General features: G+C 40.4%; 1 long non-coding RNA gene across 1 annotated transcript; it reads right to left on the reverse strand.

Annotated features, from left to right (window-relative positions):
- Window positions 1–702: 702 nt before the first annotated feature.
- On the reverse strand, window positions 703–24,103 carry LOC134343646 (uncharacterized). The gene is made up of 3 exons (XR_010017302.1): window positions 24,051–24,103; window positions 5,216–5,353; window positions 703–1,926 (listed from the first exon to the last, which is right to left on the reverse strand). It is a non-coding gene; the product is annotated as an uncharacterized LOC134343646 (long non-coding RNA).

Genomic DNA, 24,103 nt, shown 5'->3' on the forward strand with positions numbered 1-24,103 from the left:
GGTAGGCTCATGAATATGCAGAGAATGGAGGGATATGAACTGGTGTAGGCCGAAGAGAGTAGTTTAGTAGGCTTTTAATTACTGGTTTAATCAGTCTGGCACAACAATGTGGGCTGAGGGTTTGTTTCTGTGCTGTATTGCTCTTGGTTATATGTTCTATGGAACAGTCCAGGCCGTTGGTTATCATTCCAGTGAGGTAACTGATAAATTAAGCCTTGAAATGCTTCTGTATGTTTAGTACAATACAACAACTTTACACATATTCACACACAGGTAAGTGCATGAAACAACCTCTGACAGTAAGCTCCCAAATCCTTTCCGGCCTCTTTATTTTGAAGCTAATCTTTTTAATTATAACTGGATATGATAAATGTAGCAATACAGTAGTTTTTTTTTGTGTTTCAGCAGTAATTGTTTGGTGAATGCTTCAAATCTCATTATATTTTATGATTTTAATGCAACATAATTGTTGAGCCAGGGCTAAAGATTTTAACTCTGGCATTTATCACGCAGCACTGCCTGCTCATGTCTCTCGAAACTCATTCATATGCATAATGTGTTTGGCTTCAGAGACAGGCTCTACCCAGCTATAATAAAATAATTGCAATCTTTCAATGCTGTCTTTTTAAAAAAATATTTGTGATTATCTCAATGACGATCTGAAAAGTAACGTCTTGGTCACTGACTCTATATTGCCAAACACTCACACATTGGTTAAATTGGTTTGTTATTGTCATACATACCAACATACAGTGAGCATTTCATTTTACCTGCCATCCATATAGATCATTTCATCATGACAGCGCATCAAGGTAGTAAAAGCAATAAAAATTACAGAATGTAAAATGTTCAAAGTCAAAGTAAAATTATTATCAATATTTATACTAGAACAATCTTGAGATTCATAAAGAGCTGCCCTTACAAAGAAAATGCAAAGCAGGCTGGAAATAACATGCAAAACAATGATGAGGTAGATTGTGAGGTCAAGTGTTCAACTTTATCAGACAAGAGGTCCATTCAATAGGCTTACAACAGTGGGATAGAAACTATCCCGGAGCCTGGTGCTACGTGCTTACAGGCTTTTGTATCCTCTTCTGATGGGAGGAGGAAGAAGTCAGAATGTCTAGGATGGGAGGGGTCTTTGATTATGTTGGTTGTTTTACTGGGACAGCAAGAAGTGGAGTTCATCCAGAGGGGAGGTCGATTTACTTGATGCCCCGAGCTGTGTAAACAACTCTGCAGAATCTGTGGTCTTGGACAGATCTGGATAAGATGCATTTTATGCATTCTATAAAAATTGGTTAGTGCCAATGAGGAAATGCTGGAATTGTTTAGCCTCCTGAGCACATTGAAGTGCTCGTGTGCTTTCTTGGCCATAGTGTCTATGTGCTAGACCAAGACAGGCAATTCATGCTATTCACTTCTAGCAGCTTGAAGCTGTCAACCCTCTCAATTTCAGTACCATTGATATAAAGATGAGTGCGCACGTCACTCCCCTTCAGTCCACGACCAGACTTTTTGTTTGGCTGACATCGAGGCAAAGCTTGTAGTTACAGCGCATTGTCATTGCTACGTGTTGTTATACTATGGCTAGATTCGAATAATGGAACAAAACCAGAAAGTGCTGGATGTCAGCATTATCAGGAAAAATGATATCAGTTTAATATTTTATGAACAACCATAAAAAACCTCTTTTCTTTCAGCAGCTGATATATCAAGAAGCAGAAAGCTGCTGAGATTGGAAATCTGAGTTAAGATAAAAAAGAATAGGCTAGTCAGGCAGCATCCGCAGAAGCAAAAACTGATTCAACCTTTCAGGTCATTTGAATTGGAGACATTTAAAAATCAGATACTAAGGTCATGAGGGCTTGTCTATTGAGGTTTCTCTGCTTCTGAGTGATGTTCATATCTGTTTTCATTTATTTGCTGAGGAAAGAAGGGAAAAACGAGAATTAAAATACTTGAACTGTAAGGTATACACTGGAGAACCAAAACACTGAGATGCTAGAAACCTAAAATTCTTGGCAGATCAGATAACATCTGTAGAGTGAGACTGAGGGTTAATGGTTGACATACTGTGAGAGTAATTTGTAGAATTATGTTCACTGTTTCTAAAAATTTACCCATCTGCAACTTCGATCATCACATCGAGTTCATTCTCCAATACAAGATCTTAGTACAGCTCCGTTTTTAGTGGAGTAATGTCTGAAGAAACCCTCCTAGAAGCAGCTAACTCATTGAAGCCCTGTCACTGAAGGAGACTAATTAATACTGTCGATGTGAAAATCACGCACTACAAAAATGCTTTGTTTTTACATTTTTCAGTGATCTCTAGATCAGGGGGTCCCAATCCTTTTTATGCCATGGATCAATACCATTAAGTAGGGGGTCTGTGGACCCCAAGTTTGGAATCCCTGCTCTAGATCCTGCTGGCTAGTGGAAGTCCTAGGGCACATCATAGTAATTGTACTTTTCTTATTATTAAATTCTACAAATTCTAAAAAAACTAATACAAATTCAATTTTTCTACTCCAAAAGAAAGCCTTACGAATTGTAAACAAGACAAGTTATTATGAGCCAACCAATCCACTATTTATATTTAGAAATAGTGGATGCATTAGTGATAGCTTTACAAAACTCTAGATTCTGGATTAGTTCCTGAGGATTGGAGGGTGGCTAATGTAACCCTGCTTTTTAAAAAAGGAGGGAGAGAGAAACCGGGGAATTATAGACCGGTTAGTCTAACATCGGTGGTGAGGAAAATGCTAGAGTCAGTTATCAAAGAGGTGATAACAGCACATTTGGAAAGCGGTGAAATCATCGGACAAAGTCATCATGGATTTGTGAAAGGAAAATCATGTCTGACGAATCTCATAGAATTTTTTGAGGATGTAACTAGTAGAGTGGATAGGGGAGAACCAGTGGATGTGGTATATTTGGATTTTCAAAAGGCTTTTGACAAGGTCCCACACAGATTATCGTGCAAACTTAAAGCCCACGGTATTGGGGGTATGGTATTGATGTGGATAGAGAATTGGTTGGCAGACAGGAAGCAAAGAGTGGGAATAAACGGGACCTTTTCAGAATGGCAGGCAGTGACTAGTGGGGTACCGCAAGGCTCACTGCTGGGACCCCAGTTGTTTACAGTATATATTAATGATTTAGATGAGGGAATTAAATGGAGCATCTCCAAGTTTGCGGATGACACGAAGCTGGGCGGCAGTGTTAGCTGTAAGGAGGATGCTAAGAGGATGCAGGGTGACTTGGATAGGTTAGATGAGTGGGCAAATTCATGACAGATGCAATTTAATGTGGATAAATGTGAGATTATCCACTTTGGTGGCAAAAACAGGAAAACAGATTATTATCTGAATGGTGGCTGATTAGGAAAAGGGGAGGTGCAACGAGACCTGGGTGTCAGTGTACAGCAGTCGTTGAAAGTGGGTATGTGGGTACAGCAGGCGGTGAAAAAGGCAAATGGTATGCTGGCATTCATAGCAAAAGGATTTGAGTACAGGAGCAGGGAAGTATTACCACAGTTGTACAAGGTCTTGGTGAGACCACACCTGGAGTATTGTGTGCAGTTTTGGTCCCCTAATCCGAGGAAAGACACTCTTGCCATAGAGGGAGTACAAAGAAGGTTCACCAGATTGATTCCTGGGATGGCAGGACTTTCATATAATGAAAGATTGGATCGACTAGGCTCATACTGTCTGGAATTTAGAAGATTGAGGGGGCGATCTTATAGAAACATATAAAATTCTAAAGGGATTGGACAAGCTAGATGCAAGAAGATAGTTCCTGATATTGGGGAAGTCCAGAACGAGGGGTCACAGATTAGGGATAAGGGGGAAGCCTTTTAGGACCGAGATGAGGAAAAACGTCTTCACACAGGGGGTGGTGAATCTGTGGAATAGTCTGTCACAGGAAACAGTTGAGGCCAGTTCATTGGCTATATTTAAGAGGGAGTTAGATGTGGCCCTTGTGGCTAAAGGGATCAGGGGGTATGGAAAGAAGGCAGGTACAGGGTTCTGAGTTGGATGATCAGCCATGATCATACTGTATGGCGGTGCAGGCTCGAAGGGCTGAATGGCCTACTCCTGCACCTATTTTCTATGTTTCTATGTTTCTATGTTTATTCAATTAAACACTTTAAAATTCAGAGATTTTGTAGATTTTAAAATAATACAAATTATGTATGAAGTAAAAAATGGACAGCTACCACAAAGTATCCAAAGGTTGTTTAAAATGACAGAAAGTCAACATGATTAGAGAAGGAACATGGATAATTCAACAACAAAGGATAAGAACAAATGTAAAAAATCATTGTATTTCAGTCAGAGGGGTGAATCTATGGGACAGTTGTAGTGAGAATTTAAAAACATGCACCACACTTAAGAAGTTTAAAAAATTATTTAAAAATAATTTAATGAACAAATATAAAATACATGATTTAAAATGAATGGGAGTAATGTAAATAAACAATATTTGGAATTGGAATTTGTGTTAAAAGATTATGAATTTTTTTGTTTTTGATGTGATGATTGATGCCAAATATATTGTTGTATATGTAAGAGGGGTAGGTGTAATAAGCTGTAGCTTTAGCCTACACCCTTTTGGTCTGTTTTAAAGTATATCTATGTTTGTTGTTGTAATTTTGTCCTATGAAATCATTGTTATGAAATTATCATTGAAAATGATGTTTTTTGTTATATTTGTACTGACCGAAATAAATTTCATTCATTCATTCTTTCATACATATGGGTAGAATTTAGGATGTCCGTGCTACTGTGATGTTCTGCTTGGTCAGTAACCACTTCTCTTACATCCGTCTCTATTGTGCTTGAAGTATAACATCAGGAATTGGGATGCTTGTCCTGCACTACTCGTAAGCAAGTTTCTGCATGGAGACAACATTGCTGCATACACTCGCAATGCTCTTACCAGGGCAGGGTAGGTGCAGAGATAAAGTTTGATTGTGCTGTCAAAAAAACAATGGTCACAATCTTAGAAAAAGGTTTAGCTATTTGGGACTAAGATGATAATTCTCTGGAATTCTCTACCAAGAGGGTTGTGGACACTCTGTCACTGTATATTTTTCTGCTGCTGTAGCCCATCCACTTCAAGATTCGACATGCTATGTGTTTAGAGATGCGCTTCTGCACAGCAAAGTTATAATACGCGGTTATTTATGAATATAAAAGGGCTTACTCACTCTTCCTTCAGTTAGTCCTGACGAAGGGTCTCGGCCTGAAACGTCGACTGCACCTCTTCCTAGAGATGCTGCTTGGCCTGCTGCGTTCATCAGCAACTTTGATGTATGTTGCTTGAATTTCCAGCATCTGCAGAATTCCTGTTGTTGGCGTTAAATATAATCTTGAGACTTTATAAAGCACTGGTGAGGCCTCACTTAGAGTATTCTGAGCAGCTTTGTGCCCTTTCTTTTAGAAAGGATGTACTGAAACTGGACAGGTTTCAAAGAAGTTTCACAAAAATGATTCCAGGATCGAATGGCTAGTCATATGAAAAACATTTGATGGCTCAGGGCCTGTATTCACTAGAATTCAGAAGAATGAGGGTTGCCCTAATTGAATGGTGAAATTCCTTGATAGAGTGGATGTTTACTATGGTGGGATAGTCTAAGACCAGATGACACAGCCTCAGAATAGAAGGGCATCCTCTTAGAATGGGGATGAGGAGGAATTTCTTTAGCCAGAGAGTGCTGAATCTGTGAAAGCCCAAGTCTTTATGTATATTTAAGGTGGAGGTTGATAGATTCTTGATTGGTCAGGGCATGGAGAAGACAGGAGATTGGAACTGAGAGGAAAATTGTATCAGCCATGATGAAATGTCAGAACAGACTTGATGGGTCAAATGGCCTAAACCTGCTCCTATATCTTATGATCTTATGGTCTGATGTTCTATTTAATTTGCTGTTGCCTTCCAGTCAGCTTGAACCGGTCTGGCCATTCTCCTCTGACCTCTCTCATTAATAAGACATTTTCACCCACAGAATGACCATTCACTGGATTTTTTTTTTGTTTCCTACATCATTTTCTATAAACTCTAGAGAGTGTTATGTGTGAAAATCCCTGGAACTCAGCAATTCCTGAGATACTCAAACCACCCCGCCTCATTTCTTTCCCATTCCAAACAGCATTTAAACCTCAACCATACCTGCATGCATTGAGTTGCGGCCACATGTTTGGCTGTTTAGATATTTGCATTAATGAGCTGGAGTACAGGTGTACCTAATAAAGTGGCCACTGAGTGTACATTACAATATTATAATGAATGTATTATATACTTCTTGATAATTAGCTCTGTATATGTGTTAAATAGTTAAATTAAATAAATAGTGCAAAAACAGAAATAAAAAGAAATGAGGTAGTGTTTATGAGTTCAATGTCTATTCAGCAATCGGATAGCAGAGAGGAATGAAACTGTTCCTAAATCACTAAGTGTGTGCCTTCAGGCTTCTGTACCTCTTTCTTGATGGTAACAATGAGAAGAGGGTATGTCCTGGGTAGTAGGGGTCCTTAATGATGGATACCGCCTTTTTGAGGTATTGCTCCTTGAAGATGTCTTGGATACTATGGGGGCTAGTGCCCATGATGGAGATAACTAATATTACAACTCTCCGCAGTTTACTTTGATCCTGTGACTTAGGACTCAGAAATGAGAAGGGAGAGAGGCAGTATAAAGGGGGGGGGGGGAGAGAGAGAGAGAGAGATGAGACGAGACAAGACTGTGGCTGGCAGGTGATTGGTAAGCTCCTCTGTGATTATCAGAATCAGGTTTAATATCATCAGCTTATGTCACGAAATTTGTTAATTTTGTGGCAGTAGGGCAATGATAAATAAACAAAAAAAATCATGTTTAATGAGCTTCAAAGGTTGGATTAATCTCCAATTAACCTGTTTGCAACTTTTGAGGAAAGGGAGTTTGTCCCTATATGTGCTCTTATTATGCTCTTTATTTTGAAGTTCCGTTGGGATTGCTGGTTTGAAGTTTTTCCAGATACCGCCCTGAAAATTCTGTATACTTTATCTGTTATATTTCACCCATCCTTCATACCTATTACTTCCATGAGAAACATGATCAGCTTTGGCACGCATCATCCTCCTTTGGTTGCTTCCAGTTATTCCCCTTTGGATTGATATTTAGCAATGTAATCTTTAATTAATTATTCAAAATTCCTTTAGCATAGATACTAAACTAGGTATCTTCTTTGAACATGAGAGGGCATTAGGTTTCCTGAAACTGGAAATTTCTATGTTCCTGCTATAGGGCTGTAGGCTACCCAGATGGAATATGAACTACTGCCCTTGGAGTTTGTTTGACTTCACCATGACAGTGGAAAAGGCTTTTTCCCTTAACTCATTGCTATATTAACCTGTCTTCAATAAAAAATGTCAACTTAGCAACGAGAAGGGGAATTGAAATGAACTGAAACTGGAAACTCAGGATGATCATTTCAGTCAGAGTACAGGAGCTCTTTAAAATGGTTGCCATGTCTACACTTGGTCTTTCTAATGTCGAGAAGGCCGCATCACAAGACTGACTGACTGCACTAGAGGAGATTAGAGGAAGTGTATGTAATTCTCTGCCTCTGCTGGAAGGATTTCTAAGCTCCACAGATAGTGCAAGGGAGGGAAGCCATGTAGGGGCAACTGCTGCATTTCTATGGTTTTCAGGGGAGGGTACCAAGGGACAGATAGCAGTCAGTGGGGAGGGATAGGAAAACCAGGGAGTCATGGAGAAAGAGGTCACTGTGGATAGCAGAATGGGAGGGAGAGACAAATATGTGGCTGTTGGTTGGATCACATTGGAGTTTGTGAGGGAAGAAGTGCTAGATGCAGAGACTAGCGAAGATGAAGATGAAGACCAGGGCAACTCGATGGTTGTTCCGTGTTCAAAGTTCAAAGTAAATTTATGATCAAAGTACATATATGTCACCATATACAACTCTGAGATTCATTTTCTTGCAGGCATATTCAATAAATCCATAATAGAATAATAACTATAATAGAATCAATGAAATACTCCACCAACTTGGGTATTCAACTGGTGTGCAAATGACGCCAAACTGTGCAAAATGCAAAAATAAATAAATAATATTAAAGAAACAATAAATATCAAGAACATGAGATGAAGAGTCTTTGGATTATGGGAACATTTCAATGATAGGGCAAATGAAGTTAAGTGAAGTTATCCCCTCTGGTTCTGGAACCTGATGGTTGAGCTGTAATAACTGTTCCTGAATCCAGTGGTGTGAATCCTGAGGCAAACATGAGAGAAATGGAAGAAATACCTGTGAGGGGTCCATCAACTATGGCAGGGTGGAAGCCATGCTTTCTCAAGAAGAACATTTCAGGAAAGATGAAGCTTCATTTTGAAAGCAGATATTTACTTATTTATTGAGATACAGTCTGAAGTAGGCCCTTCTGGTCCAGCAATCGCCCAATTTACCCCTAGCCTAATCATGGGACAATTTACAGTAACCAATTAATCTACCTTTGGACTGCGGGAGGAAACCGAGCACCTGAAGGAAACTCATGCGATCATGGGGAGAATGTATAAATTCCTTGCAGGCAACGGTAGGAATTGAACCTGGGTCACCTGTACTGTATTGTGATAACCATTATGATACCATGCCGCCCTAGTGTTGTGGTAAGAAGAAACAGAGAAGGGGCAGTGTCCTTAAAGCAGATTGATAGGAGGAGGTATAGTCAAGATAGCTGTGGGAGTCAGCAAGTTTATAGCAGAACAGGGAGCCAATGGGGAGGATGGTATGGTAGCGGAGAATAACTTGCAAAGGGAAATAAGCAAAGTAGGAAATGAGACTAAAGGGGTAGCCAGAGAACCAACATAGAGACAATAGGTCAAATGTTGTCCTTCATTATAAAACAGCTTATGCTTTACCATCTCATGTAATTTTACCTTTGAAGCCCTGCATGGAGTTCCTGTTGAATATTTCTATCAAGTGGGGTAATGGGCCAATGTAAAGTGCAGGTTAAAGTGTGCAAATGGGAAAAAATAATGATTCCGCAAACAGATAACAAACACCAAGCCAAAAGGGAATCTGAAAAATAGTTGATACATGACAGGCGGTCAGTGGAGACTTTAGTGATAGAGTCGAGGAAAAGAAATCTGGTTACAACTGTAGCTTGAATTGTATATCAGCCCCCTGACAGCAATTCTAAAGTAGCAAAAGAATATCAATATAGAAACTGGGAAAAAACTTTATGAAGGCAGATTGGATTTAATAGATATTAATTTTCATTAATCTTGGATAAGCAGACTGGGTCATATCAGTAAGGTAGTGAAGCTCCCAAGTGAGTTCAGTATAGTCTTCAGCTAATCAATGTCCCACATCCAACAAAGGGGTAGGCCATATTATATTTATTTTAATGAATAGATTGGTAAGCCCTATGATAAGGGAAAAACTATCAAAGGATGATAATAAAATATTTAAGTTCAATATAATATTTTAAAGGAAGAAATCAAATCTATTTCCAAGATTCCAGATTTCAGTAAAGATTTGACTTCAATGTTATGAGGTAAGTACAAACCATTGTAAAGCAGACAAATTTGTCAATGGTAAAAATAGATTTTTTTGGAAGCAGATCAGCAAAGAACTTAATATGACACAGAACCAACTGACACTGCTGAAAGGAAAGAGTTCCACTTGCCAATTAGTAAATAACAAAGGAGAGACAGAAAGGTAAAGGACAGGATACAATTAAAGGAATAAAATCCAAAAACACAAAAAAAAAGGGCAAGCACAGATTGAGAGAGACATTTTGAGCAACATGATAAAACAGCTATAATGAGAGGCTGTGAAAATGAACAAGCTCAAATCAGGAATTACACTTTTATTAGAAGAAAGAGTGTGGAATCAGGAGGCATATGGTTCCTGTAAAACTGATAATCTGGCTTCTTCCCCTTTCCTTTCCTGTTCTGATAAAGGGTCTTGGCCTGAAATATCAACTATTTATTCCTTTGTATTGATGCTGCCTGACTTACTGAGTTCCTTGGGACGTTGAATAGTTACTTTGCCTCAGTATTTACAAAAGGGTAATATCCTAGACATCCTAATATTAAATAAGGAATAATGACTCAAATTATTTTCAGTAAAGAATAAATTAATGGCACCAAAGAATGCCCAGCATTTCTTGCATTTGGTTTAGATGTTGTCCATTCACAGTATTTTACTTTAGGCTTGATATAATCTCTAGCTTTCACTCACTGAGCTGCAGAAAGCCAGCAGAGTTTGAGGAGGATGTGAAGCTGATGGTTTTGTGTGATTTTGCATGGGAAGAATGCCAGGCTGCAGACTGCTGGATTCAATCCCATTCAGTAGAGGTGGGAAAGACACAGAAATTACCATTGCAAAAATCAGTGCTGAAAACGATGAAGCCGTGCACAGGATTTCAGCAATGGCTCAAAAAGTGGAAAGACTTATTGTATAGCAGATCAACAATTCTCACAGAAAAATACTAATGTCCCTTTACGTTCATTGAATGACTTACAGGTGTAGTGGTGGAAACAGATGGGCAAAAATCCATGAACCTGTGCAGAAAGGATGAAGTGCATTGGAAGGGATTGATAAGATGTGGATTTTAAAAAGTCTGCTTGATGTTGAACACCTTTCCAATGACATTTGTAACTGTGAAAGAGGAGCTGCACAAAAATAAGTCCCATGTAAATAAAGGCCATCTGGAAATAAATATTTATGAAGATAGGAAAGGGCACCATTCATGACAGAGTCACAGAGATAAACAGCAGAAATTAAGCCTCAGAGACTATCTGAAAACCATGTATCTGACAAGAAGTCAAATTCATTTAAGTGACATGAAAACCAGCTGCAAGCTAAATTTCTTAAACCAACACTGAGGTTGGGCAGCAGAAGGCATCAGTAATAAATGTCCACAAGCATACCATCTGCAAATAATGTGCAGTCTCTGACATTCTCAACTGCAGCAGAACTCACTCCCTGGGAGGATAGATTACAGGAGAGATGAACAACATGTTAATTCTAGCTGAATGGTATAAGGCAGATATATTCCAACCCCAACCATATAGAGCTATACAAACCTTGAATAAAAGAAAAATTCCAGCATGCCTTGAAAAGCTGAAAGGGTTTTGAATGGTACTGGATTAAGATGACTCAAACAATTGCAAGGGATGAATGCATCATGAAGACTAAACTGGTTTATTGTTGTCTCATACATCCAGGTACTGTGAAAAACTTTTGTTGCAAACTGTTCATACAAATGCATTACAACAATGTGTTGAGGTACTACAAGGCAAAACAATAATAGAGTGCAGAATAAAGTGTTAGAGTTACAGCGAAACTGCATTGCAGGTAGACAATAAGATACATGGTAATAATGAGGTAGATTGTGAGATCAAGAATCTATCTTATCATACTAGGGAACTGTTCATTAGTTTTATAACAGTGGGGTAGAAACTGTTTGTGAGATTGATGGTATGTACGTTTGTACTTCCAGTCACTTGTATCTTCTGCCTGATGGGAAAAGGGGTGCAGAGAGGATGTCTGGTGTTGGTGGGTTCTTTGATTATGCCAGCTACTTTAACAAGATAGTGAGAAGTGCAGACAGAGTCCATAGGAGGAGGTTGGTTTCCATAATGTGCTGAGTTGAGTCCATAGATCTGCAGTTTCTTGCACTTTTAGCAGATCTGTCGCTACACCAAGTCGTGATGCATCTGTATGTGATACTTTCTATGGTACATCGATAAAAATTGGTGAGTTCCTTGGCTGTTTTTTCAATGTGGTTGGAACAAAGAAGGGCTAATGGTGATGTTTACTCCTAGGAACGTGAACCCCTTAATACTCTAACCTCTGTACTGTTGAAATAAACAGGAGTAATTACACCATCTCCATTCCTAAAGTCAAGGACCAGCTGTGTAGTTTTGCAGACATTGAGGGAATGGTTGTCAAGATACTATGACACTAGTCATTCTACCTCCTTCTGTACTTTGACTCATCTTTATCTGAGATATGGCCCACTATGGTGGTATAATATGCAAACTTGTTAGATGTAGTTGGAGCAGAATTAGGCCACACCAGACTGAGTGTGTAGGAAGTAGAGGGCTGAGGATGCAACCTTGTGAGGCTCCAATGTTGGGAATAATCATAACAGAGCTGTTGCTGCCTATATTTACTGATTGTGGTCAGTTGATTAGGAAGTCGACGATCGAGTTGCAAAGGGAGGTTTTGAGTCCCAGACCTAGGTGATAAGTTTGCTTGTGTTATAGTATTGAAGACAAAGCTATAGTCAATAAACAATAGTCTGAAGTAGATGCCTTTACTGTCCCGATGAGTGGAGGGCCAAAGAGACGTTATCTGCATGGAACTCTTTCGGTGGTAGGCAAACAGCAGGTGTATCTTTGTCGTGCCTTTTGCTGTATAAAGTCCAATGTGTCCATGTTAATGTTGAAATACTAGATCAAGATTGCATTATCCATATCTGGGAAATGAATGTAGCTGGTATCGTGGCTGCCTTTGAAGAGTGCTCTGGCATTACCTTTCGAAATGCTCATTGAGGTTTTGCAATGTTACTGGGCAGAAAGTTTCTGAGTTTTCATTCAGTGACGATGAAGGAGTGACTATATTTCCAACCCAAGTTATTGTGTAAATTATAAAGTGTTGGTGCCCTTGTGCTTCTTGGTGGTAGAAGCTTGGCTTGGGAGGCCCTGTTTGAATAGTTTAGCAAGTATCTACAGTGCTTTTGTAAATGATGTGTACAGCAGCCACAATGCTCTTGGTAAATCAGTTAAATAAATGACGATAGGCTAGTGCTGAAATTGCAGTTTGCAGGGGAACCAAGTTGAGAAATGATCTTTTCTAAATGCAAAATAGATGTGCTCACACTATTTATAATGTTGGGAGTAACAGTTGTCCCAGATACAAATAATTAAAAATAATGAAGCCTCATTGCAAAACTGCAATTTATTTAAGTGCCCTCTGTATTTAACTTTGCAAATGAAGCAGCATTAACTTAACCATTTACTTTGGGTTAAGCCATAAGACCATAAGACATAGGAGCAGAATTAGGCCATTGAACCCATCAAGTCTGTCCTGTCATTCCATCATGGCTGATTTATTAACCTTCCCAAATCAATACTCCTGCCTTCTCCTATCAAACTCTGTTTTAAGTAAAAAGTTAAAAGTTTAAAGTAAATTTATTATTAAAGTACATATATGTCACTGTATACAACCTTGAGATTTCTTTTCTTGTGGGCATACACAGTAAATCCAAGAAACACAATAGAATAAACTGCACCCAATGGAACAAATAAATAACCAATATAGAAAAGGCAAGAAACCGTGAAAATACAAAAGCAAAAAGTAAATAATAAATAATTAATCAATAATTAATCAAAATCATGAGTCCTTGGAAGTGAGTCCAAAACCTGTGGTAACAGTTCAGTGATGGAGTGAGTGAAGTTATCATCTTTGGTTCAAGAACCTGGTGATTGAGAGGTAATAACTGTTCCTGAACCTGGTGGTTTGAGTCTCATTCATCTTACTCAGCCTCTTACTCAATCTCAGCAAGACCAATGAGCTGATTATTGACTTCAGGAGGAGGAAATCGGAGATCCATGAGCTACTCCTCAAGGAGTTCAGAGGTGGAGAGGGCAAGCAACTTTAAATTCGTTGGTGTCTTAATTTCAGAGGATCTGTCCTGGGTCCATTATGGAAATACAATAACGAAACAAAAGTACAACAGTGCCTTTACTTCCTTAGAGGTTTGCAAAGATCTGGCATGACATCTAAATCTTTGACAAACTTCTATAGATGTGATGTGGAGTGTATATTGATTGGCTGTATCACAGCCTGGTATGGAAACACTAAAGCCCTTGAATGGAATATCCCACAAAAAGTACTGGATAGGGACCAGTCCATCATGGGTAAAGCCCTCCCCACCATTGAGCACATCAACATTGAAACTTGTCACAGGAAAGCAGTATCCAATATCTGGGACGTCTGCCACCCAGGACATGCTCTCTTCTCACTGCTGCCATCAGAAAGAAGGTATAAGAGACTCAGGACTCATACTACCAGGTTCAGGAAGAGTTATTACCCCTCAACCATCAGGCTCTTGAATCAGAAGGAATAACTTCTCTCAACTTCACTCCCCCCATCACTGACCTGTTCCCATAACGTACGAAGTGACTCACTTTCAAGGACTCTTCATTTCATATTCTCGATATTTATTGCTTATTTATTTATTATTTTTCTTTCTTTTGAATTTGCAAAATTTGAAGTCAATAATCAGCTCCTTGGTCTTGAGTGAGAGGCTAATGTTGTTGCACCAATTCAACCAGATTTTCAATCTCCCACTTATATGCCAATTCATCACCACCTTTGATTTGGCCAACAATATTGAATTCATCAGCAATCTTAAGTATGGCATTGGAGCTGAGCATAGCATCACAGTTGTAAGAGTAAAGTGAGCAGAGCATGGGGCTAAGCACAGAGCCTGTGCTGATGGAGACTGTAGAGCAGATGTTATGGAGGGATATGGTCCAGATGCAGGTCAATGGGAGTACGCAGTTTGAATGATTTGGCATGTACAAAATAGGCCAAAGGGACTGTTTCTGTGTTGTACTTTTCTATGACAAGGACTCCCACATCCCTTTGCACCTCTGATTTTTGAATTTTCTCCCAATTTAGAAAACTGATTATGCACTTTTCTACAAAAGTGTATGACCATACACTTCCTTACAATATATTTCATTAGCCACTTCTTTGCCCATTCTCCCAATCTACCCAAGTCCTGCAGCTTCCCTGCTTCTACAACACTGCCTGCCCCTTCACCTGTCTTTGTATCATAATTAAACATGGCCACAAAGGCATCAATTTCGTTATTCAGATCATTGATATATAATCTGCCATCACTGAACACTGCTGAACACCACTAGTCTCCGACAGCCCCCTTTATTCTCACTCCTTTCTTCCGGCCAATCAGTCAATCTTCCAGCCATGTGAATATAGTTCCCATATTACTATAGGCTCTCATCCTGTTAAGCAGCCTCATGAGTGGCACCTTGTCAACGGCCTTCTGAAAATTCAAGTAAACAACATCCGCTGACTCTCCTTTGTCTATCCTGTCTGCTATTTCCACAAAGAATTGCAACAGATTTGTCAGACAAGATTTCCCTTTGAGGAAACCATGCTGACTCTGGCCTATTTTATCATGTCCTCCAAGTACCCCAAAACCTCATCCTAAATAATGGACTCCAGCATCTTCCCAACCACTGAATTCAGACTAACTGATCTACAATTTCCTTTCTTCTGCCTTACTCCCTGTGGAGTGGAGTGGAGTGACATTTGCAAATTTCCGCTCTTCCAGAAGCATCCGAGAATCTAGTGATTCATGAAATATTATTAGATTGTCCCCACAATTTTTTCAGCTACTTCTTTCAGAACCCTGGGATGTAATACATCTGGTCCAGGTGACTTACCCACCTTCAGACCTTTCAGCTTCCTAAGCATCTTTTCTTTAGTAATAGAAACTGCCCTTCGGCCCCCTAACACTCTCAAAGGTCTGGCATCTTGCTAGTGTCTTCCACAGTGAAGACTGAAGCAATTCACTTATTAAGTTCCTCCACCATTTCTTTGTCCCCCATCACTTCCACCCCAGCATCATTTTCCAATGGTTCAATACGCATCTTCATGTCTCTTACTCTTTATATGTTTGAAAAAATAACTTTTGGTATACTCCTTTAAGTTTTTGGCCTGTTTAGCTTCATAATTCATCTTTTCTCTCCTTATAGCTTTTTAAAATTTCCATCTCCTGGCTTTTAAAAGCTTCCCAATCCTCTAACTTTCCACCAATTTTTGCTTTCTTAAATGCCCCTTCATTTGTCTTTGATTACTCTTGTTAGCCACAGTTGCCTCGTCCTCCCTTTTGAATACTTCTTCATCTTTGGAATGTATGCATCCTCTGCCTTCCCGATTGCCCCCTGTAACTGCAGCCTCTGCAGTTCTGCCATCATCATTGATAGTGACCCCTTCCAATCAACTTTGGCCAGCTCCTCTCTCATGCCTCTTTAATTCCCTTTACTCCACTGGAATACTGATATGTCAAACTTTATCTTCTCCCTCTCACCTACAGGGTGAATTCTATCACATAATCACTGTCTCCTTTACCTCTAGCTTTACCTTTAGCTCCTTAATCAAATCTGGTTCATTGCACAACACCCAATCCAGAATTGCCTTTCCCCTAGTGGGCTCAACCACAGGCTGCTCTATAAAGCCACCTCATAGGCATTCGACAAATTCCCTCTCTTGGGATCCAGCACCAACTTGATTTTCCCAATCTGCCTACAAATTGATATCCCCCATCACTATTGGAATATTACCCTTTTCACATTCCTTTTGTATCTCCCATTGCAATTTGCATCCCACATCCTAGCTACTATTTAGAGGTCTGTATATATTTCCCATCAAAGTCTTTTTACCCTTGCAGTTTCTTAACTCTACTCACAAAGATTCTACATCTTCCGATCCTATGTCACCTCTTTCGAAGGATTTGATTTCATTTTTTGCCAACAGAGCCATCCCATTTCCTCTCTCTATCTGCCTATCCTTTCAATACAATATGTATCCTTGGATGTTAAGCTCTCAAATATGATCCTCATTCAGCCATGACTCAGATGTGTCCATATATCATACAGTACCTGACAATCTCAAACTGCACTAGATTATCTACCTTATTGGGTGCACTTAAATATAACGCCTTCTGTCCTGTATTCCCCACCCTTTTTGATTTTGTCCTGATGATACACTTCAACTAAGCTCACTGATTGCAGTTTTGTCCTATCATTTGCCTGTCCTTCCACAGTCTCACTACACACTGCATTTATTTGTATACCAATTTCCCCATCCTCACGCCAATCACTCCATCTCCCATGCTCTTGCCAAATTAGTTTAAACCCTCCCCAACAGCTCTAGTAAACCTACTGCAAGAATATTGGCCTCTCTGAAGCTCACATGTAACCCATGTTTTTTCCTGGTCATACCTAAAAGAGATCTAAATGATTCAGAAATTTTAAATTTTAAACATTGCCCCCTGCACCAATATGTCAGCCACACATTCATCTGCCAAATCGAACTATTCTTACCTCCACTGGTGTGTGGCACCTGCAGCGATCCAGAGATTACTGCTCTGCAAGTCCTGCTTTTCAATTTTCTACTCAGTTCCCATCACTTCTGGCTGGTTACCTTCCCACTTCAGAATGCTGTGGACCCAATCTGAGACATCCTTGATCCTGTCACCTGGGAGGCAAAATGTCATCTGAGTAACTTTTCCATGTCCACAGAATCTCTTGTCTACTCCTCTAACTATGAAATCCCCTATCACTACAGCACCCTTCTTCTCCCCCTCCCCTCCCCTTCTGGACATCAGTGCTTGACACCCGGTCACTGTGGCTTCCTCCTGGCAGGTCGTTCCCCCGCGCCCCCAATCCCTACAGTATCCAAAGTGCTAACACCTATTCCCTTTCTCTCTTCTGTCAGTCACTCAGGTACCTGCCATCTGCATCTTTGGGGCGACTACCTACCTTTAGCTCCCATCTATCACCTCCTCATTCTCCCTTATCGAACTACAGCTCCGGTTCCTTCACACAGTCTCTAAGAGGCTTCAGTTTGACGCAGTTCATGCAGATGTAGTTATCAGGGAGACTTGAGGTCTCCTAGAGTTCAAACATAAGACCATAAGATACAGAAGCAGAATTAGACCATCTGGCTCTTTGAGTCTACTCTGCCATTTTATCATGGCCGATCCAATTTTATTTTCAGCTCTAATCTCCTGCCTTCTCCCCATATCCCTTCATGCCCTGACCAATCAAGAATCTGTCAACCTCTGTCTTAAATATACATAAAGATGTCCACCACAGCTGCAGGTGACAAGGAATTCCACAGAATTACTACTTTCTGGCTAAAGAAATTCCTCCTCATCTCTGTACTCAAATGATGCCCCTCTATTCTGAGGCTGTGTCCTCCGGTGCTAAACGCTCCCACCATAGGAAACATCCTCTCCATATCCACTCTAACAAGGCCTTTCACCATTCAATAGATTTCAATGAGGTCACCTCTCATTCTTCTGAACTCTAGTGAATACGGGCCCAGAACCATCAAATGCTCTTCATATTACAAACCATTCAACCCTGGAGTCATTTTTGTAAACCTCCTTTGAACCCTCTCCAGTTTCATCACATCCTTTCTAAGATAACGAGCCCAAACCTGCTCACAATTCTCCAAGTGAGGCCTCACTAGTGCTTTAAAATGTTTCAACTTTGCATTCTTGCATTTATATCATGTTATCATTGCATTTGCCTTCCTCATCACAGACTCAACTTGCAAACTAACCTTTAAGGAATCCTGCACATGGACTCCCAAGTCTCTTTCTACCTCAGTTTTTTGTATTTTCTCTCCATTTAGAAAATAGCCAACCTTTTCATTTCCTCTACCAATGTGGAAGATCATGCAACTCCCGACACTATGTTCCATCTGCCATTTCTTTGCCCATTCTTCTAATCTGCCTAAGTCCTTCGGTAGCCTGTCTACTTCCTCAACCTACCTACCCCTCATCTACAAAGTTTGCAACAAAGTTATCAGCCAGCTAGAAATGTATCCCTTCATTCCCACTCTTTGCCTCCTGCTTTATCCATGCTAGAATCTTTCCTGTAATACCATGGGCTCGTAGCTTGTTAAACAGCCTCATGCATGGCACCTTGTCAAAGGCATTCTGAAAATCCAAGTACACAATATCAACCAATTCTCCTTTGTCTATCCTGCTTGTTATTTCTTCAAAGAATTCCAACAGGTTTGACAGGGAAGATTTTCCCTTGAGGAAACCATGTTGATTATGGCCTATTTTATCATGTGCCCGCAAGTACGCTGAGACCTCATCCTTAATAATCAACTTCAACATCTTCCCAACCACTGAGGTCAGACTAACTGGACTATAGTTTCCTTTCTTCTGCCTCTCTCCCTTCTTGAAGAGTGGAGTGACATTTGCCATTTTCCAGTCTTCTGGAACCATTCCAGAATCTAGTGATTCTTGAAAGATCATTACTAATGCTTCCATGATTTCTTCAACCATCTCTTTCAGAACCCTGGGGTGTACACTGGTCCAGGTGACTCTCTACCTTCAGACCTTTCAAATTCCCAAGAACCTTTTCTTTAGTTATTGTAACTAGATAGTTCAACCCAGATAAGCCTCAGGTGGTTCATTTTGGTAGGTCAAATATGATGACAGAATATAGTATTAATGGTAAGACTCTTGGCAGTGTGGAGGATCAGAGGGATCTTGGGGTCTGAGTCCATAGGACACTCAAAGCTGCTGTGCAGGTTGACTCTGTGGTTAAGAAAGCATACGATGCACTGGCCTTCATCAATCGTGAGATTGAGTTTGGGAGCTGAGAGGTAATGTTGCAGCTATACTGGACCCTGGGCAGACCCCACTTGGAGTACTGTGCTCAGTTCTGGTCGCCTCACCATAGGAAGGATGTGAAAATCATAGAAAAGGTGCAGAGGAGATTTACAAGGATGTTGCCTGGATTGGGGAGCATGCCTTATGAGAATAGGTTGAGTGAACTCAGCCCTTTTTTCCTTGGAGCGACGGAGGATGAGAGGTGACCTGATAGAGGTGTATAAGATGATAAGAGGCATTGATCATGTGGATAGCGAGAGGCTTTTTCCCAGGGCTGGAATGGCTAGCACTAGAGGGCACAGTTTTAAGGTGCTTGGAAGTAGGTACAGAGAAGATGTCAGGGGTAAGATTTTAATGCAAAGAGTGGTGAGTGTATGGAATGGGCTGCCGGCAACGGTGGTGGAGGCAGATACGATAGGGTCTTTTAAGAGTCTCCTGGACAGGTACATGGAGCTTAGGAAAATAGAGTGCTATGGGTAACCCTAGGTAATTTCTCAGGTAAGGACATGTTCAGCACAGCTTTATGGGCCGAAGGGCCTGTATTGTGCTGTAGGTTTTCTATGTTTCTATGTAATTTAACTCACTTCATGCCCTCTGAAACCTGGAAATTCCACCATACTGCTAGTGTCTTTCTCTGTAAAGACTGATGCAAATACTTATTCAGTTCATCCGTTGTTTTGTTGTCCCCTTTTACTACCTCTCCACTATCATTTTCCAATTGTCCGATATTCACTCTCACCTCTCTTTATGTATCTGAAGGAACTTTTGGTATCCTCATTAATATTATTGTCTAACCAACACACATCAAAGTTGCTGGTGAACGCAGCAGGCCAAGCAGCATCTATAGGAAGAGGCGCAGTCGACGTTTCAGGCCGAGACCCTTCGTCAGGACTAACTGAAGGAAGAGTGAGTAAGGGATTTGAAAGCTGGAGGGGGAGGTGGAGATGCAAATTGATAGGAGAAGACAGGAGGGGGAGGGATAGAGCCAAGAGCTGGACAGGTGATAGGCAAAAGGGGATACGAGAGGATCATGGGACAGGAGGTCCGGGAAGAAAGATGGGGGGGGGGGTGACCCAGAGGATGGGCAAGAGGTATATTCAGAGGGACAGAGGGAGAAAAAGGAGAGTGAGAGAAAGAATGTGTGCATAAAAATGAGTAACAGATGGGGTACGAGGGGGAGGTGGGGCCTAGCGGAAGTTAGAGAAGTCAATGTTCATGCCATCAGGTTGGAGGCTACCCAGACGGAATATAAGGTGTTGTTCCTCCAACCTGAGTGTGGTTTGCGTTTAAATATTGTTGTCTAGCTTACTTTTGGATTCCATCTTTACCTTCTTAAGGATTTTTTTAGTTGTCTTATGTTGATTTTCCCACTCATTCTTCCTCTATTATAAACTCTCTCTTTGTTATCTGGCATAAAGGACATAGCAGTACCCCTGGACTCATTCTCAGCACACCAGCTATGTGCTAATCGATAAAGAAAGAGGAAAAATACTAGAAACCTCCTTAGAACCCGCACCTGTGCATACCCAGCCCGCTGAGCCAAAGCCTCCCCCTCTAACACTGGCTCACTCTGACAATGGCTGTTCCGCTTACACCTTCCTTCTTTATACTGGCTCAAGTATAACTCACTCCTGACAGGAATTGTTCTTTTCAAATGGCTCCTGCCTTGCATAGATGCCTCTCTCTCACCCAGCAGGAAAATTATTTTCTATACATATATATGCAGAAATGAGCTTTGAGTCTCTTATCCACTCCATCACAGGACCACATGGACATATCTTCACATTATTCATTTCAACGCTTATTTCCATACACTGGCTATTCATCTCCCCATCCATTCCTTTTCATTTGGACCTAACTATGCTTGGTTCTCCTGACTGGCTTCCAATCCTACAATGTCTGAAAATTCCAGGGCATTCAAATCTCTCAGCTCATCTCCCAATTTATCCTATTTCATCTGTCACCCACCTGCCTCTGCCTCCCAGCATCATTGATCCAACTCCTCATCCCCACCAACATCCTTCACCCCTCCTCAATCCACCTATCACCTATTGGCCCTTGTCTCATCCCTCCCCATATCCTCTTTAATTGTCCGACCTTCCTTCTTCACTCTCGGTCCTGACACAGTGTCTAAAAACTGGAATGTCAACAATTCCTTTATCCCCACAGATACAGCTCAACCCACAGAATTTCTCCAGCTGTTTTTTTTTGTTGTTCCAGATAACAGCATCTGCTGAACCCTGTGTCTCTGTGTCCTAAGCTTTACCGATCTGCATTGGCTCTTCATTCTCCAACATCACGTATTTTAAAATTAATATGGAGAATCAGAAAATTCAGATGCTAGAATCTGGAGCAAAAAATGCAAATGGCTAGAGGAAATCCATGGGTCAGTAATATCTGTGAAGGGAAATAGACAAAAGACATTTCAGGTGAAGTGTCTCAACCTGAAATGTTAACTGTCCACTTCCCTTCACAGATGCTACCTAACCCATTGAATTCCTCCACTAGTTTTTTTTTAATTTTAAACTTGATACCCATTTTTGTAAAACCTGGTGTATCTTTCCCATATAGCTGACTCGCTCTTCACTCCTCTCTTTCCAATATCCTAGGCCAAAGCCTCAATATCGTAATTTCTACACTTATTCAATCTTTTCTCAGCACTCATGACCATCCTGAATCCAGAATCCTGAATGACTTAACAGTAGTCCCCTCTTATTCTTCCCTTTCCCCTTCTGTTTAATAACACACATGTCTTGTGCTAACTTCTCAGCTTTCATATTTTAGTTCAGGTTTTTGTCCATGCCTGAAACTTTGAGAAGCCTTTGGCACCATGTTACAAGAGCTAAGTCAATGAAAATTATGATTTTGATGTCATATCTGACAGCCTTTTGGACAGCACAACCCCACCCTCTGTAGCCTCTTTGCAACAACAATGTAATGCCCCATGTCCCATTTCTGTAACAAAAGCGTGAGCCAACTGAATCTGAGCCTCAGCTATGTTTGAAGATAATAGGATGGGTGACCAAAAGGGTGGTTGGGTAGACAGGTTTTAAGGAGCGCTTTAAAGGAGAAAAGAGAAGTAGAAAGGTAGAAAATTATAGGGAGGACAACTGGCAGTATGGTCACCAATAGCTGATTAATTAAGAGAATGAACAAAAGGAAAGGAGAGGATGTGGATATCCTGGAGGTTGGGATTGCTGGAGAACAGCAACAGAACCACATCTAAACAATGATGAGGATTCTGAGATGGAGAATAATGATTTTGACCATGAAGTAGAACTTGATTGTATATATTTCAAAATTTAAATTTATAAGCAGGTGGTGTCATATCATACCCACTGTTTATTTGCGAATTATTGTAAAATTACAAATATAGGAAGATTAACTCATTTATGCAGTTAACAAGTGTTCTAGATTTTCTGTTAACTGACATAAGGATCTTTTGCTTTGCAATTACCCCAATAAGTTGCTGCAGAAATGAGATGATAATGTGAACACTTATTTATTAATGTGGTACAATAACTTCCAACGGAATCAGTCACCCATTCAACAGAAAGATTGCAAAGGTAAATCATACAAAATGTTGATGGTCATAAAGATGGTGGAGACAAGAGGATGCAAGTGTTCATATGCCAGTAGGAAGAATGGGATAGGAATGGATTCTGACTATTAACACTGGAAAGAAGAAACAATTGAACAAGGATTGCAGATTCGAGAGTAAAATAATTATGAGACATTACCTGAGTTCCAGTTAAGAATTGCAGACTGCTAACCATAAGAACATATGCAGCCTATTGAGTCTGCTCTGCCATTTCATCATGGCTAATTTATTACCCTCTCAAGCCTATTCTTCTGATTTCTCCTCGTAACATTTGACACCTTACTAATCAACAATCTATCAATCTCTGCTTTAATATACCCAATAACTTGTCTCCACAGTTGTCTGTGGCAGTGAAGCACTTCTTTCTCATCTCTGTTCTAAAGGAATGTCACTCTGTGCTCTCGATCCTAAACTTCCTCACTATCGGAAACATCCTTTCTGTGTCCACTCTATATTCGAAGGTTTCAATGAGTTTCCCCCATTTATTCTTCTAAGCTCCAGGAAGTACAGGCCCAGAGCTATCAAATGATCCTCACACATTAGCCACTTCATCCCCGGGATCTTTTTCTAAAGCCCTGCTGAACTCTTTGCAATGCCAGAACATCATTTCTTAGATTAAGGGTCCTGGAACTGTTTACAGTACTCTGTGGAGCAACTGAGGGGTTTTAAATCAAGGGGAAGTGGGATTTCTTCAGACATATCTGGGAAGACAGAAGAGAGCAAAAATAGACTGGATGGATACCACAGAGGGCTTTGGGTGGAGGTGGTGGGTGGGGGGAAGGTTATGGTGGTTACCTATATTTTCTTATATTCCTTAAGGGAAGTTAATAACATGCAACTTCAGTCTCAATCAAAAAGTACTAGAATATCAACATTGGTCGCATTTTCTTCATGATTCCACTTTCATTTTATAATTGTGCTATTTATCCTTTCAACACACTGATAATTAGCAAGAGATATTTTTGTGTTTCTCCTACCCTCTGCCTCTTTCATCGCCTTTCCGTCTTATCCTGAGGATGGTTCCATAAAT

The sequence above is a fragment of the Mobula hypostoma genome, chromosome 3 (assembly GCF_963921235.1).
Source record: "Mobula hypostoma chromosome 3, sMobHyp1.1, whole genome shotgun sequence".
In the NCBI taxonomy this organism is placed as follows: Eukaryota; Metazoa; Chordata; class Chondrichthyes; order Myliobatiformes; family Myliobatidae; genus Mobula; species Mobula hypostoma.